The sequence below is a fragment of the Enhydra lutris genome, unplaced genomic scaffold, assembly GCF_002288905.1.
Source record: "Enhydra lutris kenyoni isolate GAN:26980312 unplaced genomic scaffold, ASM228890v2 scaffoldscaffold40, whole genome shotgun sequence".
Lineage (NCBI taxonomy): Eukaryota > Metazoa > Chordata > Mammalia > Carnivora > Mustelidae > Enhydra > Enhydra lutris.
This window is the reverse complement of record NW_019154124.1, coordinates 10,881,881-10,897,651: the sequence shown is the minus strand read 5'-3', so window position 1 is coordinate 10,897,651 and position 15,771 is coordinate 10,881,881.

Below are 15,771 nucleotides of genomic sequence, written 5' to 3'. Positions count from 1 at the left end.
CTAATTGTCATTATACTCTGCTTACTGACAACATTTTAGCTAACAAATATACATACATGGTTTCGTACACAGCATTAGTATTCTCAGTGTAGGCTAAACTCCCTTAGATTAGCAAACAGATTCTTCTTTGTTTACTTCCTTTTTAAATAGTTCTACATTTATTAAAAAGTTTAAACATAATATTTTAAATATAATATACGATGTATTAAGTTCTCTTGCCCTCTCCAGTACTCCCAGCTCTCAGTCCAAATGATATTTCAGGATGTATGCTAGTTTTGATTTGTTCATAGAGTATACAGAGGCCAATTCCAAGTGCTAATTTATCTCCATTTTTTTTTTTTTTTTAAAGATTTGAGAGAGGAAGCCTGAGGCAGAGATGGGAGAGGGAGAGAGAGAATCCCAAGCAGACTCTGTGCAGAGCCCAAAATGGGGCTTGATCTCAGGGCCCTGAGATCACGACCTGAGCTGAAATCAAGAATCGGATGCTTAACCAAATGAGCCAACCAGGCACCCCTTCATGTTCTTGAAAATCAACAAATTTCATGGAGTTCAGGTATACTACTTTCTTTTTAAATATTCTGTTATAAATAATCTTTATGTTTATCAGAACTCTTAGTTCCAAAGATAAATCAATTCATAATAGCTTAATCACTAACAAGCAATGTACTGGACATGTGTTGTGGAAGAACCGAGAACTGAAGGAAAGCTGCATACCGAAGTATCCAGCAGACAGCTGCAAAGTCAGACCAGTTCAAACCACCCCACAAATGCCTGTAAGATTTTGCCTATCACTGTTTCTAGTTGTGATTTATCTTTGTGTAACTATAGACGGGATTCTCCATAAAGCAGGGGGAAATAGCCACCTGCAGCTCAGTCCTCAAAAGCTCACTTCTGAAGCTAAAAAGATTACTTCTGCTAAACAATCCTTTCAAAGATTCTGCTTTTCAGAAGGGCGAGATTGGTTCACTTGCCATCACTTGAACCATTAAAGCTAGGGGAATAAAATATCATTATTGACCCAGCTAAAGTCCCTATTATGTCCTCCAGTGTTTTGCAATGGTCAACCCTCAAATATTTATGGAATTAATAGCCCAGAGACAAGTTTGTTAAAATATAAACATTGAAAAAAATTAAAAGTCCAAGTACTTAGTAAACATCCTCTGACTATAATCTCCTTAATTAGTGAAATTTTATATAAATTTCTATTGCATTCACAATATATTAAAATATATGTAATTCTGATAGGATTTATACACAATCACTAAATCTACCATTTAATCCATCCATTATTTGAAATTAATTAAAAACAAATAAATAAATAAAATAAAATCTGAAATTAATTAAAAGACCTATTTTGATTGTATGACAAAGGCAGCTATTCAGTTTAAGGCATTGAATAAACTGCTTAAAAAAATTAACAGTTAAAATTTTTTAATCTATTCTTCTTTCCAGATATACTCTTAGAACATTCTGGAAATACAGCTGCTTATGAAACAAAGTCCTTGTTATCACAGACTTTATATTCTCATTAGGGGAGTCACTAAATGCATAAATACACAAATCCCTATCAGGTATTGAAAAGAACTACTTAGAAAACATAGAAATTACAGTTAGGCAAGAGAGTGGTGGCATCTGAGGAACTGACAGTTTAGATGGTGTGCCTAGGACAGTTACTGAGGGCTGTTGTTTGAGCAAGACTTAAATCAGGGCTGGAGTCATGCAAGTAACTCAGGGCAGAGACAGTTACTCCTCTAAGAAGCCTAAAGGAAGGATCTAGGATGCAGGAGGAAACTACACAATACCTGAAGTGGCCTGAGAGTGAGAGTAGGAGTTAGACTGGATCATATAAGGCTTTATAGACCATCTAATCAGCAACACTGATTTTTGTTTCAAATCCTTTCTATGGCCACTAGGTGTCTGCTGTGTTGGGAGAGCTAGTCTGCAGAGTCAAGTGGAGGGCCTCCAACAACTGTGATGATTACGCCATTAATTTTTGCTTATTCTCCACTGTTTCAGCAACCTTTTGGTGACTTCAAATAAAGTAAATGATATGCAAGAAATTACAATGTCATGGATCAAATCAATTTTACTTTTTAGATGGGAGGACCTCTAAGTATTGGGAATAAAAGGATGGATGCTTAAATGACCAATGAGACAGTGAGACCAACAAAGTGATTAATACATTGGAATGATACCATAGGTCAGAAGGAACACCAAACCAGTCTTTAAAAAGGTGGGAGGGTTAACAAAATTTACAGAAAGATGGAACTTTTAAGTTAACCTTTAGAAGAGCATGTGCAAAGACTAGAAGGGAATGTGGAAAATTCAGGAAATGTTCAAGGAAGTCAGCATGGCTGAGGCAAAAGGCAGACTTGTAGAGTTTGGGAAGTTGGAGAAGATAAGAAGGAAAGGTAAGTGCGAGTCAGTGAGAGAGACAGGAAGAACTATTACAGCTGAAGCCCCATCAACTTCAACATTTGGGTGATGCCATCAAACAGGTGACTATGGACAGAACTATCAACGGAAAAGATGGAAATGTACTGAGCCCTCAAAGACCCATCATGCTCCGTGTCTACCAGCAATAAAGGAGAGGAAACACATAAGAGAAATGGTGAGGCACATCAATGAGATCTGCACTCATGGCAACTTGTGACACCTCCACATACAGATTCACAACTCACCGGCTTAAACTCCTATTGGAATACAAACAAATAGCATTATCTAACTTATAAAGAAGCATTTTAAATGAGCTTTAATGTGGTTGTTTATTTTTTATCCTTTGTTTTATAATTATTAAAAATGCTTCTATTAATAAAAAAGTATCATGGAAGCTTACTAAGGATTTTATTTTGGGTATGATGTTTGGAAGAATGGAAAGCCCCAAGGGCCTTTAAACATGAATTGTTCAGATTTCTATCATAGGTATCTTTGTTATCTTTGTCATTGTCGTATTGACAGTCTTTCAGAATAATTTGAGATTGGACGTAAAAAAGATATAGACTTCTTAGGGAATTGTATTTAACACAAATTACAATATAAAATGCAATGTATATACTGTAGAGGTATTTAAAAGCTGTTATTGAATGGGACTATATAGTTAGGAATGAAGAGGAATTAAGGACAAAACTCAGTTTCTGGCATTACTTTAGATTCCAATATTTTAGACTCTGAAAAATTTTTCAGCAGTCTTACTTAAATTGACTTTTGATAGGCTTTTAAAAATATTTCCCAGAACAAATTAATAGTGCCAACAAAATGGGGCAGAGAGATTTAAAAAACCAAAGTGCTACGTATATGCAAAGACCCCACTACTCTAAATATGTTATTTTAGCAATAAACCTAATCAACTCATTCATGTTTTTAAATGCTGCTCATCAAAATTAGTACAATTACATTAAAGTGGTAATTTAAATTGTTTTTGTATGCCCATCTGCCTTCTATATTTTTCTGGGTTAGCAAGAGCTCCATGCATGTTTTATTCTATTATTCATGAGAGTGTATGTGCAGATACTATTGAAGTATTGATGACTGCATGTTAGGTAGATTTAGCATTTCATTTTTAAGTATTGGTTAATGAGCAGCAGACAATCACCATTAGATATTCATGTAAGAGAATTATTTTGGGGACCCATCCAAAATTGGGCTATTGGCTTTATATGTAGAAAGACATGGATGTATAGTAAAAAGACAGTTTCAATAGATAAACTTTTATAATCTGAATCACAATATACCGTATGTACAAATTAACCAGATGGAAGTTCATGTAGTCATTTTAAGAATTATATAATACATTTTCAATGAAAAGCCACTGAAATTCTCAAGGCCCAGTAAAATATTACGGTATTGTGATTGTTGGATTGCTGACTTTTACTCTTATTACCATCATCTCTGACACTCAGATATGACAGTTATGTCCTTTGCCCTTGTTAGAAATCTGTAAAATTACAAATGTAACCTAAGATGAAGTCAGTCTTTCAGCTGACTAACATTAGTTTCCTAAAGGAGTACTATACAGAGGAAAAGGGATGCAACCAGGTTTGCATTAAAAGGAATTAAAGGCAACATTCTTGCTTCCTGATTTTGTCTTGATAAACCCATGTGTGGACATTAATTTAAGTGTTTAATCACACCTCACTAAAATTGTGTCTGAATATTCAATAATAAAGTTCTTTTTTAAGTTTCAATAAACTTCTTAAAGGGAAATACAGAGCCTTAACCAGTGTCTTAATAATTCATCAATATAGTTCATTTTTATCTTATGCCAGTTGTGGGACCATTTACAATGATAACTTCAAATTCTTTTAAATAGACATCAGATTCTAATTACTGTAAACAGAAACACTTCTAAGAAAACAATGTGTTTAATTTGTGAAATTTTTGAAAACCTCCATCTGTTCTTGAGAGACATCACTGCTTTGACGTCAGTGACTTAACCACATGTAATAAATTTTTCTTGAGTTTTTTTTTTTAAAGTACCCTTGACAGTATATTTTATGATCTTCAGAATCCTAGCCATTCCCAAGAAACACTTTTAGCATTTTCTTTAGTAATATAAGTGTATTATTAATATGGAAAAAAAAGGATGGATGATTCTAAAGACAGAGAAGCCATTATCAAACAATTCTTTAGTTTATACGGTCTTATACACGGTGTTATGAAAATAGAGTATAAAAACTCCGTGCATTTTTAAAACGAGGAAATTGTGAGAATTTTAGCAGGTTTGTTATTTAGAACATCTTCATAAAACAACATAATAAAACTATACTTAGAACATCTTCATAAAACGACATAACAATAAACCAACAGGTTATCTAATCTTGTATCTGGGGAGATAAGGCCGATAGACAAAAATACTATGTTTCTTCTCAAAAGTTTAAGATGTGTATTAATAATTAAAAGTTTATTCTGTTTTCCTTTGAAACTATTCAAAGGTCCTCTCAACTTACGGTGAATCTAGTCTTTCTTTCACTCAAATCATAAGAGTTGTAGTCATTCTTGCCTCTTATTTCTTTTACACTCTGTCCAATCCAGAAACAAATACCACCGGTCTTACTTTCAAACTGTGTTCAGACTGAGTCCTTGTCATCACCACCACAGCTACCACTTTGATCCAAGTCCCTTGTGTCTCTAGAATCACTGCAAGATCATTTCCAAGTATCTCTGTCACCCTTGGCCCTATGTTCTATTCACCACACAGCAGCCAGAGTGATCCAATTAAACAATTTAACTTTTGCATTTTAACCTCCTGATTGTTTCCCATTTTACAGCTTAAAACCCAGAGTCTCCACAAGTACTTTCCAGTTACTACATGATCTCATACTCTTTCCAACATCTACTCTCATTTTGCATAATTTTCCCCCCTTGTTTTTTCTACTTCAACAGAATTTGGTCCTTCTCTGCCTCTTCAGCAAGGTAGTTGGTTATACTCTTGCCTCAAAACCTTAGCGTCTGCTCTTAAGTTGTGATAAAACACTCTTTCTCTGCATGTTCATGTTGTTTGCTCCTTCGTAGAATATCTTCGCAAATCTTACCTTCTCACATCGCAGCCAGAACTTCCACACCCGCTGACATTCTGGCAGAAGAGTTGGCCACGCAGAAGTGTAACGTAAGGGGTCATTAGGGACTATTTATAAGGACTGGGAAGGCTGCAGTGGCATGGGAAAACACCCACAGACTAGCAACAGCTGGAAGCCCTTACCATCCTAAGAGTGAAAGCAGGAGGAGAGATGTTGTTATCTGTTTACAGCAGCTGATGGCTCTAGGTAGAGAAACAGATACTAATAACCTCTAGTTCATCAGGCAGTGAGTAAAGGGAGTAAACACTCTGATATGTCTATCTCTTTCCATCCTGTGACTGACTGCTGAGGCCACACATTGCTGGGAGTCTGGGAGATACACACTGTGAAGGAAAGCCTCTGAGAGCAGAGTGGTGGCAGAGAAAGGGAGAGGCAGATCTGGTGGGCAAAATAAAAAAATAATCACAACAGCCCATCCCTTCTACACTCCCAGAATCCATGATTTCATAAATAACAGCTCTACCAAGATCCTATTTTACATGCTACCAAATTGACCATTTTAAAGGTCAGTTTCTATTGACAAAGATAGTAAAGGTAATTGAATGATATGAGGAAAAGGCAGGTGTATATGATCACTGCCTCATCTCAGAACTGTGTCAACTCTTCCCTCTGTCGTAACCCGGAGCAACTACGATCACCTTGTTGGTCCATTAAAAGAACATTACACTAGATGATTACAATGTATGTAATATGCTTGCTTATTTCTCTAGGCCACATCCAGGAAACAAAATTCTTCTACCTTTCCAGGAGCAGATCAATTACTTCTACAAAAGAAAGTGATTTCTTATTCAATAGATGTATATCAAGCACCAAGGACTGATTTGTGGCAATGGCACCAAGAGCAGCTGGGATTAGCTCAAGCTAATGATCATCCTGAAGAAAATTCAGTCATTATTCCAGGCTCAATTGGTTTGGTAATGGCTAAAGAGACAAGCTAAACAGTGATGTAAGAGGAATTGCAAACCCTGCATTTGTCAATATGTTAATGATAGTTCTAACAACTTCTGTCCTTCCCCGATAGGTGCAGTTTTGCCGTGAAAGTTCTATTTTGAATGGAGAGTAGCATTTATAGGGGCTTCCACTAAAGCTAAAATTTTTCTCTCATAATAGTCCCTTCCCCACAGTCAGCTAATTAATAAGTCAGCTATTTAATAGATTGTTTTGCCAGTCACTAATTATATACATTCTTATTGTGTCTGCTACTACTGAGTAAATAATCACAAGATGGGTTACTGGTTTGATTTCTAGGGATTAACTTCAGGGAAGAGCCTCTGGGTAGTTCCAATAATCTTCCAAAAATCTGCGTATTTTCATCTCTGGTGTAGATTTCTACCACCACCTCCCTCCATTAGGGGAAGACTTAGAGAAAGATTCGTGGTTACACTGTGGCCACATTGTGTCTTATGGTTTAGGCCTGCTTCTGGCATGGAGGACCAGGAGTTTATCATTAAAATTAAGTTCAAACATCTTTTTTTTTTTTCCAATCCATCCTCCCTCCCCATCATTATCTCCAGCCTATAGAAGACGGTCATCCCAGAGCTTTCACTAAATCTTTGGAGAAGAGAGTGTCTTCTGGCCTTTCCAGGAAGATAGCAGTAGGGGGCCTGAGCAGCTTACACAAAATAGATCTGCCCAATATCCCTAAGGCCCTCACACTCCTTCTGTTGGCATGCCAAAAAGTGTCATTTCAACTTCATTGGTAGTATTTCACCACTGAGTTCGGTTTTCATTCGGTTAATGAACCAAGCCACTGTTAACTGCAGTCCTAAGTTCTTGAGCTAACATTAAATTCATCCCAGGACGGTTTCCCTAAATTCAGTTAAAATCAATCTTGTATTCTGTCCTCTGTGGTCTTACATTTGTGTAAATAATTTCCATTTATGCTGCCTCACCTCCTGGCTATGCAAATAGACAAGGTCCTTTGAGCAGGTTTTTCGCTTTTATACTGGGGCTGTGCTGAGCTGTAAATCTTCTAGGGGCCTAGGGTTGAGGGGATTAGCCTAAGTGACAACCAAGAGGATCTGTAACTCCTTGTTACTGATGAAGTTATTTAAAGTCTTTATAAAAGGGGAGGCTTGTTCTCTGGGGGCCAGAGGGAGGAAGAAACAGTTGTCCAGGGATTGTTGAGAAGGATTTGAGCGTTCAGTGCCTTCTATCTTGTCGGGGTCTGCCCACAGGCCGCCATGCCCCATCTCAGGGTACTCTTCCCGTTAAAGCTCTATCTTTCAGAGAATCCGAAGGTGTCACATATTTAACGGAACTGAAATTCTGTAACCTAGTGAGTAGGCCCACAGCTGGTCTTTCCTGTGGCTACATAAGACAATTATTTTATAACTGCCTTAAAGTTAGCTGATTTTTCATCCATGTTTTGAGTTTGTAAATCAAGTGTCTCTCCTTTTTCATGGTTTTATGTTATTTAGAACAAACTAACTTGTCCCACAGTTTTTATAATCACCATAGTGACTAAAGGCTTCACTACCACAGGATTTGCGCATGCCTTACCCTCCACCAGCATTCCATCCCATGCCACCACTGGTGGTACTGTGAGTAATCGTAATACCGACGCAAGCCACAAATTAGCAGTGTCCCATTCTTTCAAACAAGGAGATTCCCTGTTTCCATTCTTCAAATATATATGTAACAGTTCTAAATACAATGTTGAAGGTCTATTTTGGGGAGGCAAAGTTTGTAAAAAAAATTAAATGTCAGTAATTGTCCAGTCAGGAAACAGCACACTTAAAAGAGTATGTCAACAGTTTAAAGGAAGAACTATTTATACAGGTGCGAACAGGATAAAGAGAACCAACAACAATCAGCAAAATCATTTTTGTTAAAGTTCACAGTCCAATATAAGAAAACAGCAGGATATTGTTTCAAATAAGTTTTTTATTGATAATCACTGTGGTTAAAAGACCTCATGTTAGAATAGGTGTGTAACCGATTTAGAAGTAATAGCATCTCAGAGCAATTACCTATCTCTGTAACTTCCACACACAACCTCAGTTCACTAAAATATTATACATATATATCTGAAGACTTTTCTCATCCATGAGGTTTTTGTAAGAAGACTGAATGGCTAATGGCATGCAGAATGTTTCATTTTACTCTTGCTGAATGTCAGGTTCATTAACAACCAAATCTCTTCTCTGAAGTCCTCAAGACATATATTCACAACAGGGATATTGTAGCCAGTGATTGGGTCATAGCTCATTCTGCCCTTCATGCTTTCCCTATGCCCCAGTTTTTCTTGATGTTCTCTTTGACCCCAATGTTCAATTTAAAATTTATGCTCTCAGGTCTAACTTTTCTCTTTTCAATTCATCGCTCTAAATGATTGTTTAATATTGTGATAATTTACCATCATAGTTAATCTAAATTTTTACTCTCCAGGTTCCCAAAGTTAAGGTGTTGTTCATAACAAGACTGTAAATTCCTACACTGCAGACCAATAGAGTGGATTCCCTGGATAGGTCTCCTTGGTTCTCAACACACATTGCATAATAAAATACTAGCAGCATGTGCTCATTTCTGAATTATAGAGAGATCCTACTTTTTGGCTGTACCTTTTATTGAAACAAAGATAACAAAAAGGGAGTTCCCCATTATATTGAAATAATCCAAAAAATTTGAGTGTATTTTAGCTACTTAGTTCCTCAGTTTCCCAGTTGTGGATTATTATGGTTTTTCTTGATCCTTTTCCTTCTTGCTATGGTCTCTTTACTACCCTTTCACTGGTGGCTGTCTGCCATATTTGTGAAATAGTATGATTTTTCAGCATGCTTTTAGAGTGTATGTGACTCACTAGACATGTGTCTGAGAGAGTTTTGTAGTATTCTTTTTTGTTTTTTTCTCCAGTAGCTGTTTTTCAGGATCATTTTCTATTTACCTCAGTAGGTCTGCAATCACACATAGTACGTTATTATTTCAGTAGGACATGAAAAACAATAACAGCAGTGATCGAAAGAGCCTGAGGAAAGACCTGATTACAATTCAGGAAAACAAAAGACAGAAAAGCAGATGAACAGATACAATCTATTACAACTGGAGATTGAGAGGTCATTGCAGTGGGAATGACCACAAGAATAGCTGGATTTTTTAAATAACATTGTTTTATTTTTTTTCCTGACTTACAAAGGTAACACATGTGTATGCCCATTGGAGAAAACTTGAAAAAACACATACAAATACATAAAAAGGAAAAGAAAAAACTACAGGTGCCTAAAAAATGATCTTTTAATGTGTGAATACCACACCTCAAGAACTGTGGTTCATTATTTTTTACTTTAAATTATTTAATTAGCATTTTCATACGTATTACTTGATACGGACTTTAAAGGCTTTCATAGAAATAGTATGCATTTTTAAATGTTCTTTTATTGTAAATGAAACATTTTGCATCTCTTGATTATTATTGCTGCATAGTTGCCAAACATTTGACAGCAAATTATGAGAATGTCTATGTCTTTGAATTATCATAATCATTTATATATGTCATGAGTTGAATTGTGTCTCCCAGAAAGAAATGTTAAAGTCCTGACCCCATGTATCTGTGAATGTAACCTTACTTGGAAATAAGGTCTTGACAGATACAGTTAATTTGAGATCATCCTGGATTAAGGTGCACCTTAAGCCCAAGGGCTGAAGTCTCCATAAGGAGAGCGAGGTTTGGAGACACATGGAGACGCAGAGGAGACACAGGGAGTGAGACCCTTGAAGACAGAGGCAGAGATTGGAGTTAGGCAGCCACAGACCAAGGAATGTTAGGGATTGCTGGGAGGCACCACAAACCAAAAGAGGCAAGCAGGGATTCTCCCCAAAGCCTTTCAAGGGACAATGGCCCTGCCAATAACTTGATTTTGGACTTCAAGCCTCCAGAACTGTGAGAGAATACACTTCTGTTGTTTAAGCCACCTGTCTGGGGGGCTTTGTTACGGCAGCCTTGGGAAACGAGTGAAATAGCCTCAAAAAGCGTTCCAGAATTGCATCCTTATTTGGGCTTTTACAGATATGTATCTTTCAATACTAAAGAGGATAAGTCTTTTTTCTTATGCTTGGGGTAGAATAAATGTTGTCTCAGATCCAGTCTGATTGGTCTGAGGGTCTAACAAGGCCATTTTGACAGACCCCTTGTTAACTGTCTTCCTTAGGGCGAATGTGTTCTAACTGTGGTTTTATAATTTTTTTTGGTAAGATGCCCATCCCCCATACCACCCCCCCCACCGCCCCACAAAGAGTGACACATGTACAAAGCTGTGTGAAAGCTTGGCATTTTACTTCTCATGGATGACTTTTTTTTTTTTTTTTTTTTTTTTGCCACCCAAGGAAAGCCCTGACATAGGCAAGATTTCTGTATCATTACAATAGGACACAGAGAATTATTATTTTTAGAACCTCTTTGTTTGTTTTGAGTGGTCAAATCTTCTGAGCCCCAGGTTTATTTAGAAGTCCAATTTCCAACTGACTCTGAATTCAGATCCAATACCATGTTTTCTCTTGCAGTTGGCTATTAAATCTTCAGCTCCCTAGATGCCAGATTCTATATTAAGGCCTAATTCTTCCTTCCAAAGCATGAGCTAGTGAATTTCCCATTTGCTTTTATATTCCCTCTTCATTTCTGGAATGAAATGAAGCTTCAGGTGTCGCTTTGGAAACTTCAAGTTTCCTTATCTTTTTTTTTTTTTAAGATTTATTTATTATTTTTAGAGAGAGAGAGAGAGAGCGCGCACTTGGGGAGGGACAGAGGGAGAGGGAGAGAGAGAGTCTCAAGCAGACTCCCTGCTAAGCATGGAGCCCAAAGCAGGGCTAGATCTGGGGCTCGATCCCATGACCCTGAGATCATGACCTGAGCTGAAACCAAGTATCAGATGCTTAACTGACTGAGCCACCCAAGAACCCCATTCCTTAAAGTTTTTGAGTGCCTACAGAACCAGCAGTAGCATTGAATACTGTAAAAAGAAATGTTAGACTAATGGTCTACTGTGAGATGGCTGGGTGTAATGCTGTATTCAGTAGCAGGAGAAGGAATAGTATGACGACATTTGAGTTTGTTCCTGTAATCAAACTGCATTTTCTAATCTAGCCATACTGGAAATAAAGAGAAAGTTTTGAGTTCCATCTGATCCTAGTATCTATCTACTTCTCAGTTGATTCAGAATACACTGGCCATGTTGGGCCAAGAACCTTAGAAACAGATTTAGGAACCAGCATTTTGGGCCCAAGCATTTTGGGACACAGAAGCTTTTTAGTAACACAATGGTACGTTTAATGAGCACATTTCACTTTTCCCTGAGGCAGAGAACTCAGACTCTGCAGTGATGAATGGTTGTTGCTTTAAGCCACTAAGATTTGTTGATTTTTTCAGCAGCAAAAGGAAAGTGATAGAGGTGGGGTGGGTGGAAGGGGAGGGGCAGGAAGCCACAGAAGGACAGAACTAAAACCAGTCTCGTGCCTGATGTGCTAAGTTTGAAGTGAATGGGGAAGAGGGTCTGTCTTTGCTCTTCTCTGCACTTCATAACATATATAAGACATGTTCTACTTGTTTGTCATGTGCGTATCTCCTATGACAGAAATAGTGTAAAACTCTTGTGTTGTTCAATTCAGTTTTCTGCCAAAATCAAGTTCTACGGTACTTTGACAATCTTTTCAAATGTAAATTTCCTTTCAAAAAAGACATGTATTACACAGTGTATTTTCACAAAGGATAGGTGTGAGGTTCTCTCTCAGCTCATTAATTCCTGTCGATTCTACACTAACATTAGAAACACTGAAAATTTGCTTCCCCCATCATACATATTTAATATAATTTTAAAAACCCACAGGATATGAAATCTTTACTTTCTGTCCTTTAAATCTTCCACTTCATATGAACTGTGGCATTAAAAGAAATGATAGATAAATTAGCACACATATTTATTGAGCACCAGCTCTGTGCCTGGCTGTCTGTGTCTGGTGGTGACCCAAAGAAGTAGAGCTCCCGCCTGGCCTGTCTAATGGTCTATAATTACAAATGAAGTGTATATTTTCTTTAATTTATTCAACTGGACACTGAATTCATTTCCTAAGGCTGCCATAATAAATTATCGGAAAGTGGGTGGCTTACAACAACAGAATTTATTCTCTCACAATTTTGGAGACCAGAAGTCTGAGATTAGGGTGTTAGCAGAGCCAAAGTCCCTCACAGGCTCCAGGGGACAATCTTGGATGCCTCTCCTAGCTTCTGGATACTTCTGGCATTCCTTGGCTTATGGCTGTACAACTCCGATTTCTGACTATCTTCACTTGGCTTTTCCTCTTCTCCCTCTAGTTTTTTTCTTTGTGTACTTCTTAGAAAGGCAATTGGCACTGGATTTAGGACCCACCTTGATAATCCACAATCATCTCATTTAGAGACCCTTAAGTTAGTTACATCTGCAAAGACTTCTTTTTTCCAGATAAGATTACATTCACGGGCCCTGGGGTTAGGATGCAGCCTTATCTTTTTAGATGCCAGCTTTTAACCTACTGCAATACTAATCTAGAATTCACAACATTAGAAATGATGATATTAATCAGCAGAATTTCATGACACCTTATACTACTTTGTTATTAAAAATACTTAAGTGACAAATGGAAAATATTCCACCTACTACAATGTTAAATATTTAAAACAAGGAAATAGTTCTTTTTTTTTTCAGTTTGGTTCATAGTTATTTATGATCTTTTGACCCCTAATAGAAAACTCAGCATTCCAGAGAGTCATTTTCCACTAGGGGTTGGACTATAAAACTTATCCTCTGGAGAAGGGACTTACCCAATACACATTTTGTGGGTCAGACAGGGATTCTGGAGTTATGAAAAAGACTGTTTGATCTACCTATTGCCTTTAGATATCAGAACTGAAAAATTATTCATAACTTGCAGGGGTAGTGAGAAAGAATTATAGGATTTAAAATGTAAAAAAACCCCAAACCTCTGATCAGTACTCAAATCATTAGTATCCTCATACTGTTAGTATCTATTAAATATATTCCTCTGTCACACTAATTTACGAGTCAAAACTAAATATGTGAACCATTTTGTAAATCTGTGCAATAATCCTTGAGCTACCATGAATGACCGTTGGTTATCTCACTACACCCCTTAAAACTTATGTCTGCTTCGAATATACTTCAATAAAAAATGATAAAACAACAAACAAACAAACAAAACATCTATCTGCTCATGTAGTCTAGTAATCACAGGCTCCTGCTGTCTTCATGTACTCCTGTTCAATTTCTTTGTGCAAGTTCCTTACAATATTGTTCCTAAATCTGAGTGAAAAAAGAGCAGGTTATATACTTTCTTCCTGTATTGAGAGCTGCATTAAATGTAGAACATCTACTTCACTTATTCTAAAAGAAAAAGCAAAGAATAATAACATTTTCTCTCGTATCAGTGATAATGTCTTCTTTAAGACCCACATAGACCTAAATATCTTTGCAGCATAAAAAAATATTAGCTGGGAGAGTCTATGGTGTGTTTGTGAGAGAGAGAGATAGAGAGAGGGAAAAGGAGAGGGAGAGAGAGAGGAGATTTTTGAGGCATGCAAAGGAATATGGGTGAGAAAATGTGTGAGAAATTCCTCCTCCGAGTTTCATAAATAGAATGCATGACTTTGAGATTGATGTACATGTGCTAATATAATCTTCTTTGAAGTGGGAAACAAACATTTCTTGGGTTAGTCCTCCAAAATTTTGATAGCTTATGTCTAAAAGAATAGACATTTGGATTTCATTCCCTCTAAAGTATGCATATGAGAAATACAAGACACATTTATTTCTTTGCCAATTATGCCTTCTATTAGAAGGAGATGCTTTGATTTCAAGGGCCACCCCAAAAGGCAACACATATTGGGAGATTTGTGCACAAAGAAAAAAACGAATTAAAAAATAACATGCAGCTTCATGAAATACAAAATGACATATGATATAAAAAGTAAAATACAAAATGTCTGAGTGTAGTTTGAGACATCTGATGGATTTATAATATGCTTAGCTTTAATTAGTCTGTCGGACCAACTGAAAGAATTGTTCTGTGATTCAGAGTGCAGATCGAGAAGTATCCATACGAAGGACAATGACTGAGTGCAAAGTTTGGGTCAGGTGTCTGTTCCTACACTACATCATGTGTATTCATGTCATCATGATGAATGCAAGGTAACTTAACACTAATACCGTCTAAATCCAACTGAAAAGCGTATGTGATCATATCACCATCCAAGGCTACTTGTTTGTTCAGCCTGGGCTTGACAGCACCGCTAAAGTCAAGGGTTATCACTAACGGTGAGTAACATCCTATAATAATGCCATGTGGGCTAAGGGGAGACTTTGTATGTTTGAAAAAATAAAATGTGCCCCAAAACTGTAAAACTCAAAGCCCCCTTTTCCTGGACACCATAACTCATTAGCATTAACTTAAAATTAGTGCAATATACCCATGGATGTTATACCGCCATAACCTAAGAATGTAAAGTTAAAAATAAAAGATAAGCCTCTGTGGTTTCTCATGCATTCTTTGCATATAAATCAAACTGTATGCAAACAATTGCTTAGGTAGAAAAGTGTCATGAATTCTGCCCATGAGTATCAATAAATTCAACTTAAAGGACATGCTTTATAATACTACTTATAAAAATAACATTGTTCAGCCTAATCTTTTTTCTTTTCAGTAGTCTGATATTAGGTTTCGAGGATAATGTCAGAACAAGTTCTTCTGAGGTTAAACAAATGGATTTTTTAAAAAAACTTCAGCTCTCATGAATTAGAAATTTGTCTGTTGCTTCTCTTAACCGCTAAATGACTATAACAACAACAGCAGCAATAATAATAATACACCTCAAGTGTAATAGAGAAGAGTTTGTTTGCTTTGTTTTGAGCAAACTTAACATACGCCCAGGTTTCTGAAATAAATACATTGCACGTTAAGCTATTTTAAGAAAGATACTATGATTTATGGCTTCTCATCTTTACAGTGAATCTATATTTAATTACCAGTATTTGGCTGTCAGAAAGTCAGATATTTGTAAGAGAGGAAAGCCAAAATTATAGGTACATTTAGAACATTTGTAAGAATAGGTCTAATTAAAGTATATCAGTTACCAAAGTCATACAACACCTCCTTATCAAAATTCCTTGGAAGTCAAACATTCTCTTTTGCCACAACAATGACTTAACAATGG